Below are 18,163 nucleotides of genomic sequence, written 5' to 3'. Positions count from 1 at the left end.
CAGTGAGGCATGCTAATATGTGCAGTTTACTATGAGCAGGCACACATAGCCTACTGTTCATGGCTCCTGTTTTTGGTTTTGGAAAAGCAATAATTCAGCAGCTTTGGCACGAGGAGAAATCCCAAACTTGAGAGGCCTGCCATGCGTTTTACGGTTAGACAGTTGAGATAAACATCTAAGTGATACAAGGAGAAAGTGTTGTTTATGCCGTTTATAAGTAATTTATCCTACTATATTGTGGTGTTACAGACTCCATTCTAAACCAGGTTTAATAATAATAATAATAATAATAATAATAATAATAATAATACTTGCTGATCTTTTGTACTCAAATGTCTCATGATAATGCTTGTATGGGAACAAGCTAAAATTATCATCAAAAGGCACCATGACAGCTCCATATTGAACAAGTTGACTGTTGCTTTGAGCTGTCAAGTCGTTGTAGCTGACAGTTGCTCCCATGTGATATGATTTCACCCTCAGAAAGCTGTCAGCTGTGGCCCGTGTTTAACAAGCTGCCTGCCAACCACACAATTGACACCACCTTGTTAAGAAATCAATTAAGTCTCACAGGCGATCCACTTAGGCCCTCATGTAGCTGAAACCTGCTGCTAAGCTGCTCTCTCTGGGTTAACAAAATTTCCCATCTATTCAATTCAATTCAATTCAATTTTATTTATAGTATCAAATCATAACAAGAGTTATCTCGAGACACTTTACAGATAGAGTAGGTCTAGACCAAACTCTGTAGTTTACGAAGCCCCAACTATTACAGTGGTTGCCTCAAGAGCAAGCATTAGCAGTAGCTATTGCGACAGTGGCAAGGAAAAACTCCCTTTTTTATTAGGAAGAAACCTCGGACAGACCCAGACTCTTGGTAGGTGGTGTCTGACGGCACCAGTTGGGGGAGTGGTGAATGGTGGCAATAATAGTCAAAATAAAGATAGTGAAACAGTGATCACAATGGTAGTCGTAGTAGTTCATGTCATAGTAGGGTACAGCAGGGCGTTACGGGGTGTAGTGTGGCACAGCAGCCTGGGTGGACGCGGTTGGACGTGGCAGGACGTAGTCGAACACTGCGGGGAATCGCAGAGCGTAGCAGCGTGTAGTAAGTCCATAGCGTCAGCTGCAACCAGGATCCTGGTGTAGGTGCCACCCAATTCCAAGGCGATGTTCTGGGTGAAGAAGAAGCAAAGGGACTCCGGGGAGAAAACTCCCCAGAGCTAGGTTAGTAACAGGCATTTCTGGGACTAAGATGCACACAAAAGGAGACAAGTGAAAAGAGAGAGAAGAGGGAGCGGCTCATTGTGTCCTTGGAAGGAGCTTCCCAGAGCAGTCTAGAGTTATAATAGCATAACTAAGAGAGGCAGGCTAAAGAGAGGGGCCCTGGACCGGGCTCGTACTCTCCCCTGCCGGAACAGGCTTGTACTTCCTGCCTCCCTCTACTCTACTCTACTATGCTGCAACTCCTCACTCCCTAACTATAAGCTTTATCAAAGATGATGGTTTTCAGTTTATTCTTAAATGTGGCGACGGTGTCAGCCCCCCGAACCCAAGTTGGGAGCTGGTTCCACAGGAGAGGAGCCTGGTAGCTGAAGGCTCTGGCTCCCATTCTACTTTTAGAGACTCTAGGAACCACAAGTAGCTCTGAGTTCTGGGAGTGCAGTGCTCTAGTGGGACGATAAGGTACTAAGAGCTCTTCTATGTATGATGGTGCTTGACCATTTAGTGCTTTGTAGGTCAGGAGAAGGATTTTAAATTCAATCCTGGATTTTATAGGAAGCCAATGCAGAGAAGCTAATACAGGAGAAATGTGATCTCTTTTCTTAGTTCTTGTCAGAACACGTGCTGCAGCATTCTGGATCAGCTGGAGGGTCTTGAGGGACTTATTTGAGCAGCCTGATAGTAAAGAATTACAGTAGTCCAGCCGGGAAGTAACGAATGCATGGACTAGTTTTTCAGCATCGTTTTGCGAGAGTATGTTCCTGATTTTGGCAATGTTACGAAGATGGAAAAAGGCTGTTCTAGAGGTTTGTTTTAAGTGGGCGTTAAAGGATAGATCCTGGTCAAAAATGATTCCTAGATTTCTGACAGTAGTGCTGGAGGCCAGGGCAATACCATCTAGGGTAGCTATATCTTTAGATAATGAAGTTCGGTGGTGCTTGGGTCCCAGCACAATAACTTCCGTTTTGTTTGAGTTTAACATCAGAAAATTGTGGGTCATCCAGGATTTTATATCTTTAATGCACGCTTGAAGTTTAGCTAACTGACCGCTTTCGTCTGGCTTAATTGACAGATATAATTGGGTGTCGTCTGCGTAACAGTGAAAGTTAATTGAGTGTTTCCTAATAATATTGCCTAGAGGAAGCATATATAAAGAGAATAGAATTGGTCCAAGCACTGAGCCCTGAGGAACGCCATGGCTAACTTTAGCGTATTTGGATGGTTTATCGTTAATATTAACAAATTGGGATCGCTCAGAAAAATAGGACTCAAACCAGCTTAGTGCGATTCCTTTAATGCCAACTAAATGTTCCAGTCTCTGTAAGAGGATGGTATGGTCAATAGTGTCGAATGCAGCACTAAGATCTAATAAGACAAGTATGGAGACAAGTCCTTTGTCAGCAGCAGTTAGAAGGTCGTTAGTGATTTTCACCAGTGCCGTCTCTGTGCTATGATGCATTCTAAATCCTGACTGAAAGTCTTCAAATAGACTATTTCTATGCAGAAAGTCACACAATTGATTAGCGACTACCTTCTCAAGGATTTTGGAGAGAAACGGGAGGTTAGATATAGGTCTATAGTTGGCTAAGACCTCAGGGTCGAGGGTGGGTTTTTTCAGAATAGGTTTTATCACAGCTACTTTAAAAGACTGCGGTACGTGACCCGTTAATAAGGACATATTGATCGTATCTAGTAATGTGGTATTGACCACGGGTAGTGCTTCTTTAAGTAGCCTCGTTGGAATGGGGTCTAAGAGACAGGTAGTTGGCTTAGCTGAAGAGACCCTTAACATTAATTGTTGGAGGTCTAAAGGATAAAAGCCGTCTAAATAAGTATCAGGTCTTATCGTTCTCTCTAGCCTTCCTGCGCCCAATGGTGAGTCATTAGAAGCTGTGGGCAGAAGGTGATGAATTTTTTCTCTAATTGTTATAATTTTATCATTAAAAAATGGTCATGAAGTCATCACTGCTCAGAGCTATAGGAATAGATGGCTCAACAGAGCTATGACTCTTTGTCAGCCTGGCTACAGTGCTGAAAAGAAACCTTGGGTTGTTCTTATTTTCTTCTATTAGTATTGAGTAGTAGTCTGATCTGGCATTTCTGAGGGCCCTCCTATAATTTTTTAGACTATCTTGCCAATCCACACGAGATTCTTCCAGTTTGGTGGAACGCCATTTACTTTCAAGTTTTCGTGAGATTTGTTTTAATTTGCGAGTTTGGGAGTTATACCAAGGTGCTAGTTTCCTTTCCTTCATCATCTTCTTTTTGATAGGAGCAACCAAGTCTAAAGTAGTCCGTAGGCAGGCCGTAGCAGCGTCTACAAAGTTATCAAGTTGGGAGGGACTAAAGTTAACATAACGGTCCTCTGTTATATTAAGGCATGACATTGAGTTAAGTGCTGTTGGAATATCTTCCTTAAATGTAGCTATAGCACTGTCAGATAGGCATCTAGTGTAGAAACTTTTATTTAATTTCATATAGTCTGGTAGTAGGAATTCGAAAGTTATTAAAAAATGGTCTGATAATAAAGGATTCTGCGGAAATACTATTAAATCGTCAATTTTGATGCCATATTCTAGCACAAGGTCGAGGGTGTGGTTAAAACAGTGCGTGGCCTTATGCACCCTCTGACTGAAACCAATAGAATCTAGCAGTGAATTGAAAGCAGTACTAAGGCTATTGCTGTCAACGTCCACATGGATATTAAAATCACCTACAATAAGTACTTTGTCTGATTGAAGGACTACGCATGATAAAAACTCTGAGAATTCAGATAAAAACTCGGAATATGGACCTGGTGCTCGGTAAACAACAACGAATATAATTGGCTGTAATGTTTTCCATGTTGGGTGTTGAAGATTAAGAACAAGGCTTTCAAACGAGTTATAATTTAGTTTAGGTTTAGGATTAATTAACAGGCTCGAGTCAAATATGGCTGCAACTCCCCCTCCTTGGCCTGAGCCTCGTGGAATTTGGGTATTATGACTGGGAGGAGTGGCTTCGTTTAAACTAACATATTCGTCATGGCCCAGCCAGGTTTCGGTGAGGCAGAATAAATCAATGTGGTTATCTGATATCAATTCGTTTACCAATAATGCTTTCGATGACAGAGATCTAATATTTAATAGTCCACATTTGATTTTCCTATTCTGTTCTATCGTTGCAGTGGTTGTTTTAATTCCAATTAGGTTGTTTAGTATAGCACCTCTTTTGTTAGTGTTTTGTTTAAACGGTCTCAGTCGGGGGACAGACACGGTGGTTATGGGATTATGAATGGGTGATTGCTCTTAAGGGAGCATAGAGGGGCGTGTAGCGCTGTATCTCTGATTATTGACTTTGGGAGAGTGTGTCTGGTCAGTGTGCTTGTGGGAGTGTTTACGGGATGTAAACAGTCAATCAGAGGTCTGGGTATGCAGGGCGTGGTGCAAATTTCCACGTAGCATCTGGCTTCCGCGTGTATTGGGATGAATCCCATCCCTGCTGAACAGGGAGCCACGTTCCCAAAACAGATTGAAGTTGTCAATAAAACCTATCTTGTGAATGCTGCATGTGAGCTGGAGCCAGTAGTCTACTAAAGAGACATGATCCGCGACCTAGAGATGGAAGTGGGCCCGAAATAAAAAACGACTTCCCAGTGCTTTTTAAAGCCTCAATGAGAGTGGTAAAGTCTCGCCTTGTGCGCTCACACTCCTGAATCCGAGTGGACATGTCGTTATGTCCACAATGGACCACGATGCGTTTGATAGAGGTCGGAAATGAGGGTATCAGGTCCACAACTTTAGCCAGGATGTCTGCAACTTTGGCTCCGGGAAAACAGTGTGTGACAGCATTATGAAACCATAGGTCTCTAGTGATGGAGTCCCCAATAATTACTGTGGTTAGGGGGAAGAGCGGACGAGGAGTGGGGGGGTGTGGATAGCCGGTGACGGGAGCAAAACAGTCAGTGTCGGTTTCAGGTGGGCAGGGAAAAGAAGAGGAAGATTGCTTACCGTTCGGTTGTGGAGATTGTTTTTGAGGAACGTTGTCATTTGGCCGATCCAGGCAGTGTAGGCCACCGGACCGTCTGACTACCGCTTCCCTCAGAAGCTTTCGCCGCGCGGTAGCAATCGTCTTCCGTGACGACGGCTGGTCAGTCTGCTTTGAAGCGGGGCGAGGCGGGTGAGCCGCATTAGCCGCCACCGGCTCCGACTCCGACAAGGCATTGAAGCGGTTGGAGAGGCTGAGGGCAGGAGGCGATGGAGCCCTACCCGAGGCTCTCTTTCGGCCGCAAACCACCTCAGTCCAGGGTGGCTTGATAACCAGTGTCGAGCAGGACGATGGGCGTGGGCAGGCAGCTGGGTCCCATGGTGCGGTATCCTGGAAGGCCGCCGAGAGAGATGAGATCCGGAGCAACTGATTATGAGCCACGTCCAAGCAGGCGGTTAACAAAGCATCTTTGGTTTTTAAGTCCTCGGAAAGCCGACGAACATCTTCCCTGAGGTCAGCAATTTCTTTGTTTGTATTATTAAACAACGAGGAAATCCTGAGGGGGAGTGGGGACTCGCCAGGTGTAGAGGTTGCCATGAAGCTAGCGTTAGTTTAGCCGGTAGGCCTAGTCTTGATAAATTAGCGTGAGGCTAATACTTACTTACACGTAAAAATGTATCTTTGGTTTTTTTTAAAAACACTTTATTAGTATAATAAAAACTAGGCGATAGAGCCGACTGTTAGGTAGGAGGTTGAAGGCAGCTGCCGGCTGCCTCGTCCCCGCCGACTGCTGTCGCTTGGTGATACACAAAATATCAGGTGAAAATATCATCTGTAGTCTTTTCATTATATATTATCACATGAAGTATTAATCTGACCTATTGTTTGTGACATAACAATTAAATACAAATAAATCTGTCTAACTTATGGTTTTTAGCTTCAGAATCCCTAATTAGAAGTCTTATTTCCATATTAATGAACCTTTTCACATTTGAAAAACATCAAATGTACAATTTATACTTTTGGTTTTGTGACTGTAAACTGACCAAGATTTCAAATCATGTCCTTTTCTGCAGTTAAAGTTGAAGATATTATTGTGTGAATTAAGAGCAAATTAAACATTAAAAAACAGTATAATATGCAGCATAAAAAATATTTTTTCCAAGGTTGTGAGTATGCACTATTCCTATTTTTCGAATTGTCTTATTTTAATGTCAAGTCTCTTGCTGCAGTCTAATCGCAGAAGTTTCTTTTTTATTCTGGCATTTTTGATGCATTTGTATGTTCGACTTTATTCTGTTTCCCTTCAGAAATTGAATCCATGCCTTTATAACTGAGTTGTGAGTTTAAAAAGGTTCACCTGTATACAGTAAAAACAGTTTTGGAGAGGCATCCTATCATACGAACCAGCGAAATAACTCCTCGTTGTAAGAATAATAGTCTACATCCACAGCGCTCCACTTCCGGGATTGCTCCAGTGCCGTCGGAAATTCACGCCGGATGTCACTCTTTTCGGCCGGATGTCCGTCATCCTCTGGTTTTTTTTGTGTTGGCATTTTAAACTCTGGTGGATTTATGAGGACTATGGTTACCTGCTCCTCAAATCTCTGCATGGTAAATCCAGACAGCTAGCTAGACTATCAATCTGAGTTTTCTGTTGCACAACTAAAACAACTTTTGATGTACACATGTTCCACCAAAACAAGTTCTTTCCTGAAGCTATTTTGCAGCAGCACCATGGCTCTGTCCGGCACTTAGGGCCGCACACGGTGATTGTGATTGGTTTAAAGAAATGCCAATACACCAGAGCACATTTTTCTCCCATCTCGAAATGTTGTGTTGACTAGCCACACCCTCCTCCGCAGCGCTGTGGAGGAAGGTCTGGCAATGTGAGACTATAAGAATAATGAAGCTGTAGCATAAGTTCAGTCAGGAAGACTATTGCATGCTTAGGCCTTCTTTATTTCTCGCACATCTGCATTCAATCTTCCCACACATGCACACTTATTATTTCCTTGCTGTCCTGTTTGTGGCTGTCAATTATCTTATTCAATTACTCTCATCAGCCGGTCACGTCAGCCGATCTGATCTTGAAATGTTATTTTCAGCAGGATGATGGTTATAATGTTGCTGTATCCTGAAATGCTCATGCTGTTTCAAGTCCTGTTGATATTTTCCAACACGACATGCATCATATGCATTGCAGTAGGAAGCTTAACGTGTGCTGCTGTTCAGAGATGGGAAGTAACAAAGTACAAATACTTCGTTACTGTGCCCAAGTAGATTTTTCAGATATTGTGCCAACTTTTTACTTTTACTCCTTACATTTTTAACACGAATATCGGTACTTTCTACTACTTACATTTTACAAAATTTGCTCGTTACTTTAGTTTCAAATAATTTCAGTGGAATTACCGTTATTAGTTTTCGCATCATCAATACCGAATTCAATCTAATTGGATGGGAATATACGTTGCACTTGACGCACCACTACAAGACGACTCGACAGATTCGGCGGCATTCATTCGCAGCAAATCATTGCGGCTTGATGGCGGTAACGTTAGGACATAATAGTATGGACAGCGACATGATTGAAAATGAAGAAAACGGAGATCCCAGAGATTTGGCAGACAAGCAGCAAGGCATTCCCAATCATCCTTGGCCTTATCTGACATTTGTGTGGTCCAGGTAGCTTTGCATAAAAAATGGTTGTCATATGTCATTGTCAGGCTACTTTTACTTTTATACTTTAAGTAAATTTCCAAGCCTGTACTTTGTTACTTTTACTTGAGTAAAGAAGTTAAATCACTACTTTTTTCACACAAGTATCTGTACTTCTACTTGAGTACAGGAAGTGAGTACTTTTGCCATCTCTGCTGCTGTTTGTAAAAAAGTCTAACTTCATGATAAACTTCATCCACACAGTGCAGAAAGGACACATTTCGGTTGGCAGATAATGTCTAAGGATCACGGATCTCCTAGCACCTTGCTATTTTCAGAGCAGTTCTTGAAACAGTTTTTTTATCTGCCATTCACTGTCAAATCAGTCAAACTGCTCTCCCAGGCTTGCAGCACACCTGCAGTGCACATAATAACAAATAACTAATTTCTGTGGATGACGAATCAGCAATGCTCAAAGAAAATAGGTTAGTGAAACAGTGGAAGAGGGAGAATTATATCTCAGCAGTGCAAGGCAGTACAGGTCAGGCATGTAAAATCAGTACGGATGGATCTGCTATTTTTGTTCATATAGGCGTAGCACTGTACATACAAAAGTGTCAGGTAAGGCGGAATATAAATCCGAGGGAAGCGGTGATTAAAAATATGATTGGAATTAATTAGTGGGTAAGTTTGTGTTAAAAAGAAATACTCAGCACAGATGTTTTTAAGGCTGTGCATGAATGATACATAGGCCTAGACAGTATGTTGGTGTGTATGTATATGTAAATATATAAGTTAGTGCTTGAGTTTGTGGAACCCCGAAAAATGTATGCATGTGTATGTGTGTTACTTCTTGTGCTTGTGCTGTTTATTTACGGTCTGCCTTTAAAAACTTTAGTTTTTTTTCTGAAATCTGATTGGTTACGTGGTGCAGGATGTAGATGTATCAGATTGTGTGTTTTTGTGTGTGCGAGTATAAGTATTCCTAAATTATTTGTATCTATAATTATGTGTCTGTGTGGTTGTATGATAGTAACAGTCATGCTTTATGTGTGTATTCGCATATGAGCACAATGTCAGTTTTTTTTGTGGGTGCACGTCAGTTATGGGGTTAGTGTGTGTGTGTGTGTGTGTGTGTGTGTGTGTGTGTGTGTGTGTGTGTGTGTGTAAATAACCTCCAAACCCTCAGATAAAATACTATCCTTTCTTTTTCTGCCCCAAGACAACATGAACATGTGAGCATGGCTACTAGTCATAAATGAAGAGGAAAGAATAAAATAAGAAAAGAAAGAGGGGAAGCAAGATAGAAATGCACAGAGAGTGAAAGAGAGAGAGGGGGGAAAGTAGCTGAGGGAGGGCAGAGGAGGAGAGGGAATGGGCAAGGACAGGATGGAAAGTGAGAATGCAGATAGACAAAATGCGTGTGACAATAAGACGTGCCATTTCTTTCACTGCAATTTTTACTTGGACTCTCAAAAGAAATGCATCCCAAAACAATTTGTGTCTGTTGATATGAATATTTTTTCATAAATATGTAAGAGATGTTTTGCATGATATGAAGACATTCTTGTCTTTCTTACAACAACTGAACGGAGACATTTCCGTCTTCCCACCAGAGACATTTCCGTCTTCCCACCACTGCAACTACACCTTACAGGCCTTTTTTTAGGATTTGTTTTTTTTAAACGTCTCAATTCAGTGTCAAGCGTGATTTATGCTTCTGCGTTAAATCTACGCCGTGGCTACATACGAGGTACGCGGAGACACCGACCCTACGCCGGACCCTACGCCGGACCCTACGAAAAATTCTATTCTATTACATAAGTGACCCAATTTAAAGATATATTCATCTTTCCAACGGTGAAATATCCCTTTAAAAAGATCGACGTACACACCAACGAACTAGTATAAACTTCAGGCCACTGATGTAGGCTACGGAGAAAGCTCTGCGTGGACACCATAAATCACGCTTCAGGGTCCTGGTAGTGTGCATGCTGGCTCACTGTCACACTATCATGGTTTACTAGGACACTTGAATGGAATGGACCCATCGCTAATGTATTAAGAAACTGGTTTTGTAGCCACGCTAGTGGTGTGTCTCTAGGGACGAGTATGTCCGTGTGTTGGTCAGTCAGACGGTCCACCACTTTGGTCCAGCCTAATTTTCATCTAGTGCCACCAGCTGTTCAACATTTTCACTTATCGAGTGAAATATCTCATACTACTAGATGCAGTGGCGCTAGATTTTTCTCCCCTGAGGATTGACTTCAATCTCGGTTGTACTTTGTGTTTAGTGCTAATTGGCTAATCATAGCATGCTAACTCACTAAACTAACACAGTAAACATGTTCAACATTATACCTGCTAAACAGCTACATGTTAATATTTTTGCTGTGAGAAAGGCCTATTGCACAGACAGAGAAACATTATTGCAACCAAATTAGGAAATCATGAATACTAGTTAAAGTCAGATGTCAGTATTCAAGTTAAAGAAATTCTAGATGCCTAAAATTACCTTGAGGCATTCCCAAGAGTTTCCCAACATTATGAAACATCTGCTACTCATATAGAATTACAAGTTCCAAGCAATGACCATGCAGCAGAGCTGAGGAGCTTACTGTGGAAACCAACAAAAAAAGTCTATAAAAGTAACTTATTTTTCCAGAGGGAAGATACATTAAATGTCTGACAGGCAGGGAATAGAGCCATTACCGTGAAAAATACACCACCGACCTGTATGTTTAAATATAGTATACTAAACACACACACAAAGCACACAGTTGTGGATGCAGACTCACAAACACATGCATAATGGATGGAGGGCATTATCAATGTCTCCTTCCTATGCCAGCTGTGTATTCATGAGATGAGATTGCAGAGAAGGGACAGAATTACAATACCTTCGTACACAAAGACTGACACAGCAATGACTACGTAATTTTGAATGCTTGAAAAAAAAAAAACAAGGAGCACTTTGATTTGTTTTCATCTGGCTGAACCTGTGTTGGAGGCTGTTTAAGAGTCTGGAAAGATAATGCATGTGGAGGCTCAAGCTGAGGTATCTGTTAGCAATACACAGTGATTATACAAAAATATTATAGGACATCTGCTGTTTCCTGACCAGGTGTATTTGGTTAAAGAAGAAATTTCATATTGAATGTACTTATTAAGTCCACATGGAGAATTAAAGCTGCAGATGAATTGTACATGAAATGGTACAACATTTTTGCTTTCTTTCCAACAGTGAAATGAGAAGATTGATACCACTCTCACGTGTGCATTAGGCACAGAGCTGGTGTTGGGACACAGTCAGCCTAGCTTAGCATAAAGACTGAAAACAAAGGGGAAACAGCTGGTGGGGGTGTATCGGTTGTGTCTCGTTTGTTCTACCCGCACAAACAGCAATTTGTGGTTTTAGGGGGGCGTGCAATGACTACTTCTTGATGAACAGTTTATCCATCCGACCACACATGTGTGCAATATATCTGACTATAATGCGGGTCAGTGAGCATAGGTTTTAGTATAGGTATAGACCAGATAGTAATAAACCTGGCAACCTCGCCGTGTCAACAAGACTTCAGGAAGTTACTGCACCGGGCTGTTGTTTGCCAATGATTAGTTTCACCACCTAAAACCACAAGTTGAAGCTTTTATGCTTATGTATGGATTAAACAAATCAGATCTAAGGTGTCACTGAGCTTTAGAGGTGTTGGTAGGCCCATTTCTCAACTCAGGACAAGCCAGGTTGTTGTGTTCCCATGCTTCCAGTGTTTATACTAAGCTATCTACTTCCTGACTCCGGCTCGAAACTTCGAACTTGCACAGACATGAGAGCGGTATCAATCGTCTCATCTCACCTGCTGTAATAAATGTTTTGGCCCCATGCAGAAGAAAGCAAACTGTAAAAACTAGGGATGTAATGATGCCATAAAATGACGGTATGATAAAATCACAATAAAAAGCCTTCGATACGATATTCATCATGATATTTAAAAAAGAGAAATGATGATTTGAAAAAAAATCATTTAAAATAATAAATTTGATGTGTACGGCATTTTTATTTGTACAAAATTCGTTTTTCCTTTTAACTTGAAGTGCGTCTGCTTTCAGACACATAGTGACATTATCATTCTTTTGGAGTGTTACAAGGCTAAACTAACCTGGGCTCGTATAACAAAGACAAGCAGCTACAAAAGGTGAACCTAGCTCGTAACATTAATCCCCCTGTCTCCTTTTCCCTGCGTGATGCATTTAACGTGAGAGTGAGACCAAAACTGGCCTAGATGAGTGTACAGTATGTCTTTCCTTTTTCTAGAGGGGTTTGTGCTGTGTTAAACTGACTCACCCGGCCGTTGTTTCGTTTTGCGTTCTGAAGCAGGGCCTGCTAACTCTGGTGTCTCCCTCGTTGAGACGACCTGCGCTCTGCGTTGGCTTTCCAGCATCCCACGTTGACTTCTCCGCGAGCCCACTCCTTGGTGTGTTGTAGTTCAGGTTTTAAAAGGTGTATTTACAAAAGTTGTGTTGTGGGAAAGCAAGAATAGTCTTTCAGCGTCGTTGTCTTCAATAGTGTTCTCTGTGTAGAAAGCGTGTGGTTTGCAGCCATCAGCATGCCGCTTCCGTGGTTGTCTTCTGCCGGACACAATCTCAAACTGAAAACTCTTCTACACACCTGCAATAGCCAGTCCCTCCAGGAGTTTGCGATGTCACGATCGCGCCAATTCACGTGAATTCAACCAATCACCAATTTGGTGCGACTCGCAATTTTGACCAATCACCTCAACTTTTCCGCAAATTTGACCAATAACCGGAGTTTACTGCGACTTCAACCAATCCCAGCAGTCCCACGTGCCAGACTTTACGTCAGTGTAATGTGACTGAGTGCCACTGACCAAGCGGGAGTGAGAGAGAGCTTGTTTCCGATATGAAGACGAGACTCGAACATCTCACATTTACCAACAAAACGTACAGCGAAAGACATTTCAGACCGCCCTGCTAACCTGTATACATTTTAACATCAATGTACGCTGTAACGTTTTTTCACTTTTCACGTTATTGTAAGTGCAATGATAAGTCTAATAAGTACTTAATCAAACCATATGAATGTGTGGCCCAGCCCAGGATACGAAATTAACTAACAATGTAAAGATCAACAAACCACTGACACATATGTTCAAATTTGATTAATTCAATAAATTATTATTTTTTGTCTTAAATCCACCAGCCATTTTCATATTATACCAACATTTGTAGCATCCTGAGCCTGTTTGGTAAGGTTACTAGGAAAACTCAGCCCAGAGTAGTTTTATTCTCCCCGAAACAAGTTTCCCTTTTAACTATAAAAAAACAACAAAACAAACCGCAATTTTCACTGTCTCCCGCAACTTCATTGTAACAAACATACAAAAGACATCGCAACTTTTATCTAAATTTTTTACAAAAGCTCCCGCAAAATCAGACATTTTGGGCCGCAACAATCTCAAAAAAAGGCTGCGAAATCCTGGAGGGACTGAATAGCTGGATTAAATCAGATCAATCAGTCTAATTACACACACTATCAGCTGACACAGACTAAAACGTAACAGGGGTCCTGTCCTGTTTGTCCCAAACATTTGACAAAATTAGTTTTACCCCAATAAAACATTTTTATCTAACACAAAGTTACCTAACAAGTGCAAAGAGGAAAGAATCTACTTGAAATTGCCACTTCAACAGCATAATGTCACTACAACTGATCTGCGTCAGAACAAAATTAGCAACATTAAAGTCATTCAAATGACCTGAGTTAGAAAAATCCTCCCTTATAAAAGGAAGTTTGAATTGGAGGACAGTTAGCAACATACTGTGTGTGTGTGTGTGTGTGTGTGTGTGTGTGTGTGTTTGTGTGTGTGTGTACTCTATATCCACGACGTTCCACTTCGAGGATTGTTACGGTGCCGTCGGAAATTCACGCCGGATGTCACTCTTTTCGGCCGTATGTCTGTCACCTTCCGCTTTCTTTGTGTTGGAATTTTAAACTCCGGTCAATTTCTGAGGACTATGGTTAACTGCTCCTCAGATCTCTGCAGGGTAAATCCAGACAGCTAGCTAGACTATCTGTCCAATCTGAGTTTTCTGTTGCACGACTAAAACAACTTTTGAACGTACATGTTCCACCAAAACAAGTTCCTTCCCGAGGCTATTTTGCAGCGGCACCGGGGCTCTGTCTGGCTCTTAGCGCCGCCAATTATGATTGTGATTGGTTTAAAGACATGCCAATAAACCAGATCATGTTTTTCTCCCATCCTGGAATGCTGTGTGGACTAGCCAGACCCTCCTCCGCAGCGCTGGGGAGGAAGGTCTGGCAATGTGAGACTACTTGCAACCATACCTCGATACAACTACTGGGTATGTATGTGTTGTTAGAGCTAAATAGGAGTTGACTATACAAACAATTAGGAATTTTCAATACATTGATGACCACAAATCTAACTAATGATGGGGGGATTCATTAACGTTAGACAACACAGCATTTTCCCCTGTTGGCATCAGCAGTATAAGAACAGCAGAGAGAGATTGATATGTGTTGTATGTTACATGATTTTTACTGTATTCCCAATAGGGTGAGGAAATGTCTCCTCCTTGTGAGTCTTGCTCACTTCACCTACCACTGACGATACACAGAACCAGGTTTCAGCCTCGCTGCAGTATGTCTGTTCTATTTTTGCTTGTGCTTGTTTATAAAGGTCAGAATGTGAATATGTGACATTTGGTCTGTTACACAATTATTTCCTTTTTCCATCTGCATAATCCGGTTGTGTTCCTGTCAGGCTGTGTTCCATGGGTCTGGATGTGACTTGTCTATTTTCTAATTCAGGGAGTCTTCATTTTAATACAGGAAGTCTTTAGAGAGGACTGTATACAGCACAGAAGAATACCTTTTTTGTTCTCTCAGCTTCTTTACCATACTTCTCTCTCCCTTCATTTCTTTCCCACTCATCATCTCTACCTCTGTTTCTGTCATTGCCTGCTATTTGTCTCTCTCTTGGATGCTTTTGCTTCACACAACAGTGTGTTGATGAGACAGCAGGGACATTTGAGGGACGATGTAAATAAATAGGCGTCAATAAGTTGCTTAGGTCTTTGGAAATCTAATATATATATATATATATATATATATATATATATATTTTAAATGCAGGGAAACATACTTTGTTTTTGTTTAAGTATGAAAATGCTTTCAAAATGCAAATGCTTTTGTTTGCAAAAACTCACCTCTAGAGGAGAATATTGGACTTTATCCCATCAAAAATAATTGAAGTTTCAGCAGTGTCTTGATTCAGCATTGGAGAGAGAAAGAGAGAGGGATAGATAAGATTTTGATTTCCATTGTTTGGGCCCTACATGTTTTTCATATACTACATTCTTCATTGTTCAGAAAGAAGTTCAGTTAAACTTAATTAAATTCACTATGGAGCAGAGAGCAGTCAACAGCAGAGACAGACTGAAGAAAGAAGAGTAAGTATGTAGAGAGAAGAAGAGACATGCAAAGAAAGGTGGAAACCTAAACTACTGGTTAGTCCGATTGATGAAGGGTTAGTGTGAAGTGGGATTGCAGGGATCCGGTCCGCTCTTTGTAACATCTTCTTCCAGGAAACACTTCACCATATAGAGACCGGTCTCTCTGGGAGGAATACCTCCGTTTCTCATCCATATCAGCTATCCGTCTGTCATTTTGAAGCTGTCAGACCGAACACAGACTGGATCAATGAGCGTCAGATGAAGATGTAGAATCAGAGTCATTTTACAAAGCTGGAAGGCAATTTGCAAACTAAAACATGTGGAGTTAATGTCAAAGGAATAGACGTATTCACTTTCTTGCCGAGAGTTATGTCAAAAGATGAATGTCGCTCGCAAAATAAGAAGCTACAGCCAGTAGCAGTAGTAGTAGTATTCCGGGATAGGAGAAAAACGTGCTCTGGTTTATTGCCATTTCTTTAAACCAATCGCAATCGTCATGGGCGGCGCTATGCGCCGGACGGAGCCCCACTGCCGCTGTGAAATAGTCGTGCAACAGAAAACTCTGATTGGAAAGATAGTCTAGCTAGCTGTCTCAATTTACCCTGCAGAGATCTGAGGAGCAGTTAACCATAGTCCTCATAAATCCACCGGAGTTAAAAATTGCCAGTTGAAACCAACATTAACCGGATCAAATGTATACAATGTAACAAAAACATGAACCTTGGTTCAAACTTCTAGGTGTGAAAAGGCCCAAAGACAACAAAGCATATTCCCCTGAATCATACTTTGTTTAATATTGCAAATCTGTGCATGTGTTTTTGCTTGAATTTTTGTTGAATTTTTATAGAATTGTTAATTATGGGGAAAAAGAGCAAGAGTGAAAGAGAGGGATTATATAAAGATGAGAGAAGGAAGTAAGGAGGAAGAGAGTGACGGAGACAGACAGAGGTTGATGAGGGTCTAAAGGCCAGTGTAAAAGTCTGACCTTCAGTTTGACTGACGCTGTTGGCATTTGCACTGAGGTAATGCAGGCACACGCACACACAGACACACACACACACACACACACACACACACACACACACACACACACACACACACACACACACACACACTGACAGCCAGGACTGTAAGCAGAATTTCTCTGTCAGTTTGCCTCTTGCTGTATAAACTAATACAACAGAGGAAGGTCACCATAATATGAACTGCTACTCTAGTTAACCCTGAGCTGAATATCTGACAGCCTGCTCAGTTTCCATCTGTCTCACTTTGTGTTAGTGTTTTAATTCAAGAAGCTTTGCTGACTTCGTAATCATTCTTATACTGCCAAGATGCCTTCTATACCATAAACATATACTGTAACACATTGACATTTCCTAAAATTTTTGTCAGTAAAATACTGTAGCAAACAATTTAAATATAAACATATATTCAAATGCAACACATTACAGACATGAATGCATTTCAGTGTTTTTAGATGCTCCTTTGAATGCTGTTAGATATCATTTAACATTTCTTTGTTTTTGCATTTTAGAATCAAAAGTCAAGCAGTTCAGCCACCCTCTTTAAGCACAAGACAGTTAAACATAAAGTGGAACAGATGACAGTTATAACAACAAGTGACACACTGTATGACATACTGGAATACTGTAAGAACAAAATGATTTGTCTCTTTGCTCTAGATGACCTGGATCTCTTGGGAAAGTACAGTAAATTCCTGCAGATATAATCTACATGAGAAGGTTGCAGCCACGTAAATTCCTGGTATTTAGAAAACTTTGATGTGTGTTATGGAAGGTGAATAGTGAATGTCTCCCTTCAGTTTGTGTGTACTGTCAGTGTCTAGCAGGGACTCTAACGTGGAGGTGAACTCAGCCAAGCCTCGTGAGTGAGAATGGGAGCTGAGTGATTTTTTATTAATTTGTGAGCGATGAATAATACCACTAAATCAGGTAGGATTTAACCTGAAATTGAATTATATTTGCCGCTAGCCAGTTTGTTTTGCAAGCAGAGAGCAACAGTGGACATTTTAAGATAATGAAAATGCTTCATTACCAGGTGCATGAATGTGTTCACCATGAATACACTCTATACTTTTTTTTTTTTACCAAAACAAGACAATTCTCACAACCACAATTTCGTTATTTAGCACGTCTGCTCCATTTTCCCTGTTTCCTAACATCGCCTGTCATTTCAGAAGTGTGCCTTTGGTTTTTCGAATCATGTTACGGTACCTGAGGGGTGTTCACAGCAGGGTAAAAAATTGTTTAATTTTACTGTAATAAAATTCAGTGGAAATTATCCCACTTATAGAATGCAAAAGAATGGCTGTTTCAATCAGACACTTCACTTTACGCTGTTGTCTCAGGGGAGGCAATTATATGATTCAAAGGTAAATCAACAACATAATTGTTTCCGAATGCGTTGCTGTGACTAATTCTGATCAATTGGAGGGCTGTGGTTTAATGTGCCTCCGTTTGGTGGCTTGGGATATGAAAACAATTAAGAATCCCTGTACTATGCTATTCATATTTGGCAGATATGAGGTCACCATTATGAGTGTAATGACTAGAAATGTACAGACAGAAAGTGTATTTGATCATATGGGGATTCTTTCAACATGTATATTCAACAAGACAATGTTGCTCAAAAAAAAAAAGTTCTTATGCAAATAATAGCCTCACTTTGCCCCTTACTTTACCTTCCTTCATAGCGCTGCGAAGGAGGGTCTGGCTAGTCCACAAAGCATTCCGAGATGGGAGACAAATTTGCTCTGGTTTATTGGCATTTCTTTAAACCAATCACAATTGTCATG

General features: G+C 41.1%; 1 long non-coding RNA gene across 1 annotated transcript in view; it reads left to right on the top strand.

The window, feature by feature from the left end:
- LOC118493786 overlaps nucleotides 1–2,801 on the top strand; it is a 23,500-nt gene extending 20,699 nt beyond the window's left edge. The window contains exon 3 of the long non-coding RNA XR_004895795.1: nucleotides 2,791–2,801. This is a non-coding gene — a long non-coding RNA (uncharacterized LOC118493786). The remainder of the gene's footprint in view (nucleotides 1–2,790) is intronic.
- Nucleotides 2,802–18,163: the final 15,362 nt, after the last annotated feature.

Source organism: Sander lucioperca, chromosome 18, assembly GCF_008315115.2.
Source record: "Sander lucioperca isolate FBNREF2018 chromosome 18, SLUC_FBN_1.2, whole genome shotgun sequence".
Lineage (NCBI taxonomy): Eukaryota > Metazoa > Chordata > Actinopteri > Perciformes > Percidae > Sander > Sander lucioperca.
The sequence above is the reverse complement of the archived record's forward strand: the minus strand, read 5'-3'. Positions and strand labels throughout refer to the sequence as shown.